Below are 15,142 nucleotides of genomic sequence, written 5' to 3' on the forward strand. Positions count from 1 at the left end.
TATATTTGGCCTGATGTGCTGCCATTGATATATGTATATATATATATATAACTCTTTTTATGAGGCAAGGTAACCAAAAAATGTATTTTTCAGGATGAGATGACCATTTGATTGGTACCATTTTAGGGCATATATGACTTTTTGATCACTTGGTATTACACTATTTGTGTTGTAAGGTGTTAAAAATGGCTTTTTGGCACGGTTCTTACTTCATTTTTTTTCACGCCATTCACCAGATTATCTCATGTGATATTTTTATACAGCAGGTTGTTACAGACGCAGGGATAACTAATATGTCAGTTTTATTTTTAAATATAGAACAAAGAATGGTAGGGCACACCAGTACTCGGTACCACACAGATAATTATATAAATGTTTTATTAGTGACATACACTGCTAAGTAGACTTACATAAAATATAAAATGTAACTCTCCTAAAATGTTAAAATAAAATACATATGTTTACTAAAAGACATTCATTACCTAAAATACCATTGAATACATTCAAATCCAATAAATAAATAAAAATAATTATTGGATGGTTGTATGGTAAAAATAATGTCCTTCCAGATGGATACTTGTCACTTAATCAATGCCCCAAAGGTGAAATTGGGGCTATACCTGTTTCTAGAGTCCTTTTGTTTGAGGGCTTTTTCAATGGTCACTGCAGCTGTAGCGACTCAGTAGTTGTTATACTTCGATACACTCTTGCTGTTCAAGAGTACAAAAAAGAGCCGGAACAGTTATACTCACAATCGTGGCGTAGTATTGTCGGCTTTAGTCAATCACAGGTGGCGTCCCACGTGTGGTAGATGCTTACTTGTACAAATTGCAGCGAAGTAAGAGTGATGCGGTTTTGGGATCCTTGATGTTATTCTTATAGCCGTGCTGTACTTGGAGATCAGTCGGTGCTGTATAGCTTCTAGCTGTAAATGCTTCACGAAGGTGGACTTTGCCACGAGGCCGACTCTCCAGACAGACAGATATACGGCTTGCCTTGACTTTTTTCAAGTTAAGAAATCAGCGATCCTTTTCTTCTTTAGCGCTTTAAAGTCCTCCGGTGTAGTGCTTTATTCCATGGGGAAGTTACCAAACATGTTTCGGAGTTAACAACGACTCCTTCATCAGTGGCTGAACTGCCCATGGGAATGACTGGCTTTTAAATACCTTGATCAGGTGTCGGTTAAATTAATTAGTTCTAGATCGGAAATGACGTACATTTGTCTTCTCAAATCAATGGTGCAGGTAAATCGCTTATATATATATTATAAAATTAGATTAAATATATAGCTACGTATATCACATTCATGCTATCAATTATATTGATGTGTATTCAAGTAATTCACTTGTATAATACGTGCATATGCGCACGCACGTGTAAATTCACCTGTATACACATACGTGCATATGCGCACGCATGTGTAAGTCACCGCAACATTTTCATAGAGTCTATTACTTCACATAGACGGTATTTTACACCATCTTTTCCACCAAAAGAGGTAATGTAGTAAGTGAATAAATAGACAATGTGAAAATATATATAATATTTATGCTATTAAGTGGAACAATTTTATATGTGTTGCGGTTTCAGTGCGTTTTTATGTTTCCTTTGACATTGTGTCCACCTCAGTCCCACATCGATAATTACATTTGGTGCTCAAATGCAAAGTCAACATACAAAATGAATTCAAGCAATACATAAAGATATATGAATATATAACAAGTTGTATTAGAATATAAAAAAATTTATATAAAATTATAAAAATATGTATATATAAAATATATAAAATGCATATATTATCAGCAGCTATCACTAAAATTAGATGGAACAGATAGGTAATTCCCGTTAATTCTATTCCATATTTGCAAGCAGGGGAACTTTATAAATTTCAATGTTTGTAGATGATAATATATTTCAATGTTTGTAGATAATACTAGAGGGGGAGTTCGTCACCAGGGGAAGACCCGGAGGATCTGAATACTTACGGGTCTCTCCCTGGTCAAGAACTCCCCCCCCAAAAAAAGGGACGGCTACAGAAATCCATATATTTCAATTTCAGCATTTAATCCTGCTGGTAATAGGGTATTCAAGTCAAAGATGAATCTTGATTCAATCCTTGACATTTTCTTAATATGATCCCCACCCCTCCAATCTGTTTCTATTTTCTCCAGAGCCGAGAAAACAAGACCCCTGGGATCCTGATTATGCACAAGTTTAAAATGGTTTGACAATGTGTGTTTTACGTACCCCTTCTTTATGTTGGAAATATGTTCCGCTATGCGGACTTTTAATTGCCTCTTTGTCCTTCCCACATATTGTCTCTTACAGGGACATTGTATGACATAGATGACACTATTGGTATTGCATGAAAGGAAATCTTTAATGGTGTGTTGATGGTTATTTGTTGTTGATTTCACTACCAATGTTTTTTTGGGGAACGTAGTATTTTTACATCCCTTACATTTTCCACATCGGAAAAAGCCTGCAGTATTGGTCCATTTCTGTATGGATGAATCAGTCTTATTTTTACTAATTTTTGGGATAGTTGGTGCTACCATAAGTGCTAAATTGGGCGCTTTGGTGAAAATGACTTGTGGGAATTCTGGAATTAATTGGCCTATTATTTTGTCCTTATTTAAAAAATGCCAATGTTTGTTAAGTATATATTTCACTTTTTTATGTTGGGTATTGAACGGGACAATTATTCTTATGTTTTCATCATTCTTTTCTTTTGTTTTTGTATTAAAGAAGGATTTTCGATCTAATTGTCTAACCTTGTTCAATGCTGTTTCCAAAATTTCTGTGGGGTATTGTTTCTCTAGAAACTGTTTTTTCATGTCACCAGCCTCTTTTTCAAAAGTTTCCAATTTTGAGCAATTTCGTCTAATTCTTCTAAATTGTCCTATAGGTACATTTAAAAGCCATTGTGGCAAATGGCAGCTATTATACAGGATATATCCATTTTTTGCTGTTGGTTTTCGAAATGTATTGCAAATTAATTTGGACTCCTCTATTTTAATTTCTAGGTCTAGAAATTCTACCATTTCTTGGCTGGTTTTTCCTGCAAACCGTAAGTTGTAATTATTTTTATTTATATCTTCTAAAAATTTGTCCAATGATTCCTGATCCCTTTTCCATATAAAGAGGACGTCATCAATATACCTCTTCCAGAGCACCAGGTCTGTCCCCAGCTTAGGGTCGATGACTTCTTGTTCCCAGTTCGCCATAAATAGATTGGCGTAGCTGGGGGCAAACCTGGTGCCCATTGCAGTACCACACACCTGCAAGTATATATCAGAATCAAACCAAAAGTAATTGTGGTCTAAAATATACTGGGTAACTATTTGCAGGTATTCAATCTGTTCTATAGGTATCTGGGTATTTTGTTGTAATTGCTGTCCCATAGCTTTTATTCCTTGTTTATGGTTTATAACCGTGTACAGGGACTGTACATCCAATGTTCCTATAATCCATCCAGAGCTATATTCCATCTTCTCAATTATATCAATTATTGAAGTGGTATCTTTTATATATGATTTAATTGTTTTGACTGCTGGTTGTAATAATCTGTCTATATAATGAGACAGATTTGCTGTCAACGAACCTATACCCGAAATTATTGGGCGTCCAGGAGGATTTATAGGGTCCTTATGCAGTTTGGGGATGCAATAGAAAACTGGCAATCTGCATTGGCTATTAGTAATATAATGGAATTCCTGTTGGGATAAGATGCCCGATTTTTGACCTTGTTCACATAATGTTACTAGTTGTTTATAGTATTCTATAGTAGGGTCAGTGCGTAACCGTTTATACGTAATTATATCGGACAGCTGTCTTATACATTCCTTATTATAGTTATCTTTATCCCATACCACTATTGCTCCCCCTTTATCTGCTGGGCGTATAATTATTTGTTGATCCTTTTGTAATTGTTTAATAGCCTGTATTTCTACTTTTGATAGATTATTATCTCTACTTTTATTTATTTTTATTTTTCTAATATCAAATTCTACAGCTTGTCTAAAGGCAGTCATCTCTTCACTGATTTCTTGGCGTGGATATTTGACCGACTTATTTTTCACGTCTGTATGTACATATTTTCGTCCATCTCTTGGGATATCTCCATTTAATATAGGGTTTTTGATGAAATATTTCTTTAAACATAATTTTCTAATGTATTTTTCTATACCAATCATTGTATCAAACTTGTTTAATTGATTAGATGGTGCAAATTTCAATCCTTTATTTAATAATTTTATTTGTGAAGGAGTGAGGGGAGTCGTACTTAAATTAACGATGGAATTTGCATCATCTAATTGTATCGACGATTGTAGTTTCTTCTTTCTACATCCTCTACGTAGTGGCTTTTTTCGTGACGTTGTGGGTTGTGTTTTTGTCTTTGGATATTCTGGTGTTCTTCGTGTCGTACTGGTGGTCGGGATTTGTGTTGTTGATAAGGTTTGTAATATTGACGCTCCGGGTTCATATTCCTGTGCCTCAAATTGTACCGATGTGTTGGGGATTCTATTGGTGTCAAATGTGAGTGTGGTGATGATCGTCTTGGTGTCTGTTGTCGTGATCTTACTTTGTGATGTGGCGGAGTCTGATCTAAAAAATGGTTTTCAGTAAATACTTCATATCTATTGGAGGTAGGTATGTTAAACTCTCCTTGATCTAAATTGTAGATTGGATCTCTTTCTACAGCTGGTTTAGTAGATTGACTAACAGTCTTTTTTTGTATCTGTTTTTTAAGCTCTTTTTTTGCATTTTTGGCATTCCAAATTTTTTTACTTTTCTTAGAAATTATATCGTACTCAATTTTATCTATATTTTTGCAAATTCTTTCCTGCCATAATTTATATTCATCATTTTTTGGTAGATTTGTCATAATTATTTTTAGTTCTTCAATCTGGGCTGTTAGTTGCTCCAATATTTGGGATCTCCTCTTTATAACCATTTCCATTAATACAATGGATTGTGTATATAGGAAATCGTCCCATTCTTTTTCAAAATCTGTACTATACAGATCGTGTGCTGGAGTTTTGGATAACAACAGTCCATTTGGTATTATTCCTTGTACAATATATTGTCTGAGGGCTCTAATTTCCCATCTTTGTCGTAGCTGCTTTTGTAATAAAGTTTCTAATTCCCTAAATATCTCTGCTGTCGATTTCTCATTAGATATACCTATCTGTCCATCATCATCTTTTTCAAACATAAAAGCTTCCACTTTTAAGCGTTTGTTCTCCATGTGGCTCCAAATATCCATTCTATGAACTGCAGGGAGCTCACTCTCAATGGGTGATAGTCAATAGTCAGTATACAAGTAGTTAGAGAGGGCTCACCTGCAAGTTCAAGAATGGAGATGGGTGCACCTACCAAATAAGGATTCACCCAATCCTCAAAAATAGTAATAAAATTAGAACAAAGAATGGTAGGGCACACCAGTACTCGGTACCACACAGATAATTATATAAATGTTTTATTAGTGACATACACTGCTAAGTAGACTTACATAAAATATAAAATGTAACTCTCCTAAAATGTTAAAATAAAATACATATGTTTACTAAAAGACATTCATTACCTAAAATACCATTGAATACATTCAAATCCAATAAATAAATAAAAATAATTATTGGATGGTTGTATGGTAAAAATAATGTCCTTCCAGATGGATACTTGTCACTTAATCAATGCCCCAAAGGTGAAATTGGGGCTATACCTGTTTCTAGAGTCCTTTTGTTTGAGGGCTTTTTCAATGGTCACTGCAGCTGTAGCGACTCAGTAGTTGTTATACTTCGATACACTCTTGCTGTTCAAGAGTACAAAAAAGAGCCGGAACAGTTATACTCACAATCGTGGCGTAGTATTGTCGGCTTTAGTCAATCACAGGTGGCGTCCCACGTGTGGTAGATGCTTACTTGTACAAATTGCAGCGAAGTAAGAGTGATGCGGTTTTGGGATCCTTGATGTTATTCTTATAGCCGTGCTGTACTTGGAGATCAGTCGGTGCTGTATAGCTTCTAGCTGTAAATGCTTCACGAAGGTGGACTTTGCCACGAGGCCGACTCTCCAGACAGACAGATATACGGCTTGCCTTGACTTTTTTCAAGTTAAGAAATCAGCGATCCTTTTCTTCTTTAGCGCTTTAAAGTCCTCCGGTGTAGTGCTTTATTCCATGGGGAAGTTACCAAACATGTTTCGGAGTTAACAACGACTCCTTCATCAGTGGCTGAACTGCCCATGGGAATGACTGGCTTTTAAATACCTTGATCAGGTGTCGGTTAAATTAATTAGTTCTAGATCGGAAATGACGTACATTTGTCTTCTCAAATCAATGGTGCAGGTAAATCGCTTATATATATATTATAAAATTAGATTAAATATATAGCTACGTATATCACATTCATGCTATCAATTATATTGATGTGTATTCAAGTAATTCACTTGTATAATACGTGCATATGCGCACGCACGTGTAAATTCACCTGTATACACATACGTGCATATGCGCACGCATGTGTAAGTCACCGCAACATTTTCATAGAGTCTATTACTTCACATTTTTAAATATAATTTGGTTTTACACAATAAGAGCATTTTTGGAAAATAAAAATCAAGTTTTAGTGTCTCCATATTCTGAAAGCCATATCTTTTTTATTTTTTGGGAGATTGTCTTAGGATGCAGCTAATTTTTTGCAGAATAAGATGAAGGTTTGATTGGTACTATTTTGGTGTGTATATGACTCTTTTGATCACTTTTTTTTACTATTTTGTGGCAAGTGCGGTGGGCAAAATTTAAATTCCATCATATTTTTTTTTTATATTTTTTTTTATTTTTTTGTAGCTTTCACCGTGCGGGAAAAATAAGTGATCCTTTTATAGATAAGGTCATTACAGACACGGTGATACCAAACTCATTTATTGTTTTTTATTTATTAAGCAATTATATGTGCGGATATATGAAGAGGTTAGATTTTTTTTGTTGTGTACTGCAGTGTATTGTCATTCACAGTAAGCCTGATCAGTCTCAACTATACCATGGCAACACCTAATCCCACCCAGTCCCCTAAATGCCCCCACATAGTAATTATTCTCCCTTTATGCCACCACACAGTAGTTATGCCAGCATTTGTGCCTTCTTCACAGTAGTTGTGCCCAGATATGTGCCCCTCACAGTAGTTATGCCCAGATACGTGCCCCCTCACAGTAGTATTTCCAGCTGTGCCCCCTCACAATAATATGCACAGCTGTGCCCCCTCACAGTAATATCATTAGTAATGTCCCCCCCCCCTCTAAGGCCTTTGACAGGGTGGAGTGGCGCTTCCTCTGGAAGGTTCTTGCTAAGATGGGCTTTGGGGAAAAATGTATACGTATTCTTAGGTTGCTGTATAGATCCCCAAGGGCAAAACTGAGTCTCAATGGAATTCTGAGTAGTAGTATTGATTTAAACAGAGGCACCCGACAGGGTTGCCCACTATCTCCCCTGTTATTCGATATTTATATCGAGCCTCCTGCGTTGGCCATCAGGCAGGATGACCAGATTAAAGGATTTGGTACCCTAGGAATACAGGACCGCATCTCATTATATGCAGATGATGTCCTGTTTTTTATAGACCATACGGAAACCATTCTTCCTAGGATTATTCAAATGGTTAACGCATTTGGTGAGGCATCTGGTCTCCGAATAAACTGGGCAAAAACTGGTCTGCTCCCAATAGATCCCCTGCCACAAAAGGAGGTTCCTGCTACACAGTTGGATATCGTTGATACTATTCAATACTTGGGTTTGACTATATCGCCTCGGGTTGAAAATTTTGTACAACTCAATCTGATCCCCATAATGGTAAAGATCAGAGCTAAAATAGGAATCTGGCTGAAACTTCCCCTATCCAGAGCTGATCGAGTTTCACTAGTTAAAATGGTGATATTACCACAATTTCTTTACGTGCTCAGGAATACACCTATTTGGATACAAGACAAACATTTTAAACTCATAGAAAGAATAATTAATGATTTAATATGGGGAAGAAAGCGAGTGCGAATTAAGCTGGAATATTTGTATAAATCAGTGGAGTGGGGGGGTTTAAATCTCCCCTACTTTAAAGGGTACTTTATTGCAGCCCAGCTATTGAGGTGCTATGAATCAGAGGACAGTGCACTGCTGGGGAAGTTGGTAACTAGCCACGCTCATAACAATATTTTTACCTTGTTGGAATCCGGGCTTTTGAAGAGCTACGAGCAAGGCTATAAAGAGACTATAAATTTACTTCTGAAAGTGTGGGGTACAACTAGGACATGGTTGAAGGTTAGGGGTTCACTCACATTTACGCCTCTTTGGCATAATTTCTATTTACAAAGGTTAGATGATATTGCAGCTGACACATTTTGGCAGAAGAATAAAATATTATATATTTCACAGGTAGTTAAAGATAGAGAAATTAAATCTTTTACAGAAATGACACATAATATAAGAAATCTCTCATGGTTTAGGTATTTTCAATTGCGATCTGTACTATCCAGTTTGGACGATAAACGTCTGCTGGATATAGATAATTTATCTTTTCTGAATGATTGGGTAGGGGGTACACCTCTTAGAACTAAGATTTCCAATATATATAAGTTATTAATTAAGGCACGGTTTAGCGATACACAATCACCAGGACAAAAAGCATGGGAAGCGGACTGCCCGCATTTGCGAGTAGAAGGGTGGGAGAATATTTTTGGGAATCTGACTTCAGTATCCCAGAACTTTAACCATGTCCTAATACAATTTTACATTTCCCATAGACTATACATTACCCCCCTATGGATGAATAAATGCGGGTTGAGAGCCACGTCCAACTGCCCCAAATGTGATATTGTAGGAGCAGACTTCCTCCACATGATTTGGACTTGTCCAGAACTTGTAAAATACTGGAATAGCATTAATAATTGTATTATCCATAAACTAAAAATTCGAATTCCTTTTGAACCACATGTATTCGTGCTTAACGACTTTTCCAAATTAAAAAATCACAAGTATCAAAAGATCTTTCTGAGCAGAATATTGATGTTGGCTAGAGTTCTGATCAGTCGGACCTGGTTTGCCCGATCCACTCCAGATATAAATATATGGATAAATTTAACCGATAAGGTAAAAAACTACGAGAAAATTATATATAAATGGAGGGAAGTTGAGGACCAGTGGAATAGGATATGGGGTGGCTGGAAGATTGACTAACTGAGGTTATGTTGGGTTGTTTATGGGGGTCCTACTTTGACGCACCACAGATTAGGGGGGAGGGAGGGGAGGGTTTTTTCTAAATGCAACCAAAAGATGAACTGACTATATTTATATTTATCTACACTTGGTTGGGTCACTAAGAATTGAGGGGTTGTAAAAAAATTTGCTGTCAATGCTTTGAAATTTTCCCAATAAATTTTTTGGGAAAAAAAAAAAAAAGTAATGTCCCCCCTCACAGTAATATGCCCAGCTGTGCCCCCTCACAGTAATACTAGTAATGTGCCCCCTCACAGTAACATGCCCAGCTGTGCGCCCTCACAGTAACATGCCCAGCTGTGCGCCCTCACAGTAACATGCCCAGCTGTGTGCCCTCACAGTAACATGCCCAGCTGTGCACCCTCACAGTAACATGCCCAGTTCTGTGCACCCTCACAGTAGTATGCTCAGCTGTGCCCCCTGACAGTAATATGCTCAGCTGTGCCCCTTCATAGTAATATGCTGAGCTGTTCCCCCTCACAGTAATATCACCAGTTCTGTGCTCCCTCACAGTAATATGCCCAGCTGTGACCCCTCACATTAATATGCCCAGCTGTGCCCCCTCACAGTAAAGTATTATGTCCAGCTGTGCCCCCTCACAGTAAAGTACTATGCTTAGCTGTGCTCCCTCATAGTAATATGCCCAGCTGTGCCCCCTCACGGTAATATGCCCAACTGTGCCCCTCACAGTAATATGCCCAGCTGTGGCCCCTCACAGTAATGTAATATGCCTAGGATTGTGCCCCCTCACAGTAATATGCCCAGATGTGCCCCCTCACAGTAATATGCACAGCTGTGCCCCCTCACAGTAATGTAATATGCCTAGGATTGTGCCCCCTCACAGTAATATGCCCAGATGTGCCCCCTCACAGTAATATGCAAGCTGTGCCCCCTAACAGTAACGTGCCCCCTCACAGTAATATGCCCAGCTGTGCCCCCTCACAGTAATATGCCCAGCTGTGCCCCCTCACAGTAATGTAACATGCCCAGCTGTGCCCCCTAACAGTAACATGCCCAGCTGTGCCCCCTCACAGTAATATGCCCAGCTGTGCCCCCTCACAGTAATATGCAAGCTGTGCCCCCTCACAGTAAAATGCACAGCTGTGCCCCCTCACAGTAATGTAATATGCCTAGGATTGTGCCCCCTCACAGTAATATGCCCAGATGTGCCCCCTCACAGTAATATGCCCAGATGTGCCCCCTCACAGTAATATGCCAAGCTGTGCCCCCTAACAGTAACATGCCCAGCTGTGCCCCCTCACAGTAATATGCCCAGCTGTGCCCCCTCACAGTAATGTAATATGCCCAGCTGTGCCCCCTAACAGTAACATGCCCAGCTGTGCCCCCTCACAGTAATATGCCCAGCTGTGCCCCCTCACAGTAATATGCCCAGCTGTGCCCCCTCACAGTAATGTAATATGCCCAGCTGTGCCCCCTTCACAGGCATAAGAAAATAAAAATATAAACTCCCCATACTCACCTCATTCCCCAGCAGCAGGATAATACACAGAGTTCCTGGCCGGCCCCCCAAAAAATAAAATATAAACTCCCCATATTCACCTCTTTCGCCAGCAGCAGGATAATACACAGAGTTCCTGGCCCGCCCCACCCCCTGCCCAGACCTGCAGTGTGGAGTGCAGACAGGGGGAGGAATGATGGAGCAGAGAGCAGACGGATGGCCGCTGAAATCTGGGACTGTCCAGCAGGATCTGGGACAGTTAGGAGGTATGCTAAGTGGGGGCACTTATGTGGGTCTTAAACTGTTGGGGACACTTACAGGAGCCTCATACTATGTGGGGGCACTTAAATAGGGACTCATACTGAATGTTAGCACTTGGCGGCATCATACTATGTGAGGGCAGGATTGGGCATTGATGGGGGTACAGGCATGGCTTAGAGTAAAAAAAATTTAAGCAGTGCCCTATGCTACTGATGTTGTCCCTCCTTAATCTTTTCAAAAATTGGGAGGTATGTCTTTATTAATGGATCCTGGGAGGGACCCGATACAGATCTGGCATCAGGAGCCTCTTATTCAATTTTAATTGTTGTTCCAGTTTATTTTTAATATGCTATAGGGGCAGGGGTGCTAAACATTTTATTTTATATACTTCATTAGGGAAAGATGTTTCTTTGTTCTAGAGAACAGGGTGCAAAGAGTCTTCTTAGTGCTTTGCTAAGGAGAGTCTGTCTTCAGTCTTTTTACTGAGGGCTGAAGACACTTTTGGGGATGTTCACAAGGCAGCTTTCTAAGAGGAATATTGGTGCATAAAGCCTTGCTAAAATTTCACTGACAGCCACATCCTCTCTCTGCCTTTCATACATCCCAATGGAAGTCAGTGGGAGGATCACAGAGTGGCGGCCTAAAGCCACGGCTGCACAGAGAAAGGTCGGGTCCCTCCTCTGTTCGTCCGTGCCAAAATTCTACAAAGCCGCAGTGTGAACGTCCCCTTTGTGTAACATAGAGTCAAGCCTGACTCTTGTCACTACACCAGCCCCTGACATGTGCCCTGTCACTGCCCATCACCATGCCTATCTGACTTGTTACACACAAGTGACTTCAACACTCAGTAAAATGCTGAAGAATGGAGAGACTCTTTAGCACTTATAAAACCGACATAACAATTAAGGTGGCCAAACACATTAGAGAGAAGTTGGTTGATGGTTGAACAATCATCTGGTAAACAGTCATTTTCCAGACATGGAATGGACATTTTAGTCCATGTTGGACGTTACAGCTATTCAAACTAGTCATACATGTTCAATGAAACCGGGCACTGGGCAAAAGATCTTTCTAGGAGCCTTCTTTCAAAGGAAGATCTTTCGTTCACTAACAAACTTTCTTTGAACAAAGGATCTTGAGTCTGACTATCAGACAAATTTTAAACACAGGGAACCTCTTAAATAATAATGGTCTGTCATCTGTCAGCTAAAATGATCATTTGTTTCATTTTTGTTTAAATAATCTGTTTCTATCAACTTTAGACTAATGTGTATGGCAGTGGCATACATAGAGAAGTAAGGGCCCCATAGCAAGGATCATACCAGGCCCCCCACACAGGACAGAAGGGTTTCTGCCTAAACCTCTTCCAATGACCCTTGGGCCATTTTCCACTGCCTCATTTGCTAAAAGTTGTTTCTTTAGACTAGAGGGTAGAGTCCTGACCAAGTTTTCACCTCCAGTAGAAGAGGAGATAATCCCAACTAAGACTGGGCTGCCTCTTGCCCTGGGACCCATAGCAGTCGCATGGTCTGCCGCTATGGTAGTTACGCCCTATACACTGTATGGCTGTTTTTATGTTCCAAAGCTGATCTTGGTATTCATGCTATCAAATTAATTATGAACTAGCAGCTTAACTAAGAAAAAGGAAATGTCTTGAGCCAGGAGATTTCCTCCTTTGTGTCTAAAGCAGAGCTCACTTATGTTTTTATCATTTACAAATTAAGCTATACACCCATTATTCAATTCACATTCTTTGAATATCTAAGGGAAATGCAGAGTAGACCTTCCTGCATACTAGGATAAAGAGGAAGGAAATGTCACCGCTAAGGTAACAGCAGGGATATGTTGTCTCTGGCTGCTTTATTGCTGACTATATAAATCTGATCATAATCCTTGCTGCACTTATATTATAGGGTCTACATTATTGCATATTATAGTACAGGCAGTAACATACAGGGATTCAGTGGATAGCACTTTGGTCTTGCAGCACTGGGGAAAACTGTATGTAAAGTCTCCACTAAAAAGAATTGTTTTTCAGCATTCAACACTCTGTATGATGCAGAGACAGACTTTCAGCCTGCCTCTGGTCTCCCTGTCCTAGTTTATGCCTCGTTACCTCAGCCCTGCTTCCAGGGCCGGTTTTAGACAAAATGTGACCCTGGGCAAAATCAAAAGTGGGGCCCCAAATCTTGTAATAACGTACTAACAACACAGTTATATTCTGTCAATTCCGTTTCTCCCTCACAGATTTACACCCCATAAAGTTCCTCACACAGTTCTTCACCCTCATGGCCCCAGAATACGCCACATGTCCCCTCCCCTCACAGCAATGAGTTCCCCTCACTAACGGCATAAGAGTGTTAAAACTGGATTCCTCTTCAGGCGCTCTTTCCCCCAGCAAAGATTGGGGAAAGCACCATGTTCTACAAATAAGCCGCAGCCTGTACTAGGCTTCCAGGCCCATTGTTAGTATATCCCAGATCAGGCCACTAGATGGCAGCACTGAACTGTGATACTGTGATTTCTATACAGAATAATGGAGCAATTTACATCTGATGATTGTAAGTTGTGTCCACTTGGGGGACTTAACAAAAAGTAAAAAAAAAAAAAAAAGAAGTTTTGAAAATATTAAAGAAACGTAAAAATTAAAATCACCTCATTCCCCAAAAGAAAAAGAAACAAAAATATAGCAGTATGAGCATCACCACATGCGAAAATGCCCATACTATTTAAATATTTTAAAAAGTTTGCCCATATGGTGAAAAATAAAAAAAGGCAGATTTTTTTTCATCACTTTATCTCCCAAGAAAATTGAATAAAAAGTGATCAAGTCATACACATCCCAAAATGGTACTGTTAATGGTACTGTTAAAAATTGTCAGATCGTCCCTCACAAAAATGAGCCCCCACACATCTCCGTAGACATAACTTTAAAAAAAGTAATGGGGGTCAGAATATTGCAATGAAAAATTTTATGAAGAGAGTCCTGATGAGGCTTAGCTTGCTGCAGTGAGCAGGCCTATAGATGTCCTGAGCGGGGGTGCTGCTAGAGTTGCCACCTTTCCCATCAAAACATACTGTTTACATAAGTTAAAAAGGTTGGTGTGGGTTAATACAAATGTTATTTGATCATATTTTACGTTTTGCTCCATTTTTTTTCTCAATAAAATCAATTTAGAAATTATGTACTGATTTAAATTTGGAGGTAGATATACTATTAAAATTTAGATATGCACAAATACAGCACGCGTTTGCTCTCACTAAGAATAAAGATTTTTTTTTCGATTGAGGACCACGATTTGGTGGACTTCTGTATTAAGTGCCGGGAAATTCGGCCCACTATTACACATATATATAAGAGAATAAGGAAAGGTTAAAGTAAGGTTACTAGATTTAGGAGTGAGCATCGGTGGTTTTCGGAGTTAGGGAATAGTCAGGCAATTAAATGGGATGTAATTCATAAGAACATAAAAAGGGCCTCAGTTTCCGGTAACCACAGGTTAATACAATTTAATATCGTTCATAGACTATATTATTCGCCCCCTTTGCTCTCCAGGATTTACAAAGACCCTATTTACAAAGGCTATAAGTGTTTAAAATGTCAACATGAACAAGCTGGTTTTCTGCATGTAATATGGAGTTGCCCTATTGTTAAGTCTATCGCTACTTAGCATTCAGAATCGAATTCGCAATTCTGGGTCTTCCCCCTCTTGATAAACTTAGCAAGCAGATTATAACTATATGGTTGAAGGGATTAATGATTGCTAGAGTCATTATCTCTAGAAAATGGGGCTTAATGAAAAATATAAAAAATTTATGAAAAGGTCAAATCTATGGAAAATCATTAACTAACACGATATCTTGAGGTCTGGGTTAACTGGATTTCACTTTAATTTGTTTCTTAGTGACCAGAGGGTGGGGATGGGGTCCCCTGAAGACTCTTCCGGTATTGCCTTATTTTTATAGAGACAGCTCCTGAGATAAAGAGACTAATGGGGTGGGCGGGAAGGCAGGGCAAGGGAATATGCATTTACTGATGATAACTAGGCAGTTTAATTATGTTAGAAGAACAATTTTTTTTTTTGTTGTTATCTTGGTTTCTTCTTATATTTTTATTGATGGATAAAATAAAGAGAATTACATTTTTTTTATTTTAT

The sequence above is a fragment of the Bufo gargarizans genome, chromosome 2 (genome assembly GCF_014858855.1).
Source record: "Bufo gargarizans isolate SCDJY-AF-19 chromosome 2, ASM1485885v1, whole genome shotgun sequence".
Classification (NCBI taxonomy): domain Eukaryota; kingdom Metazoa; phylum Chordata; class Amphibia; order Anura; family Bufonidae; genus Bufo; species Bufo gargarizans.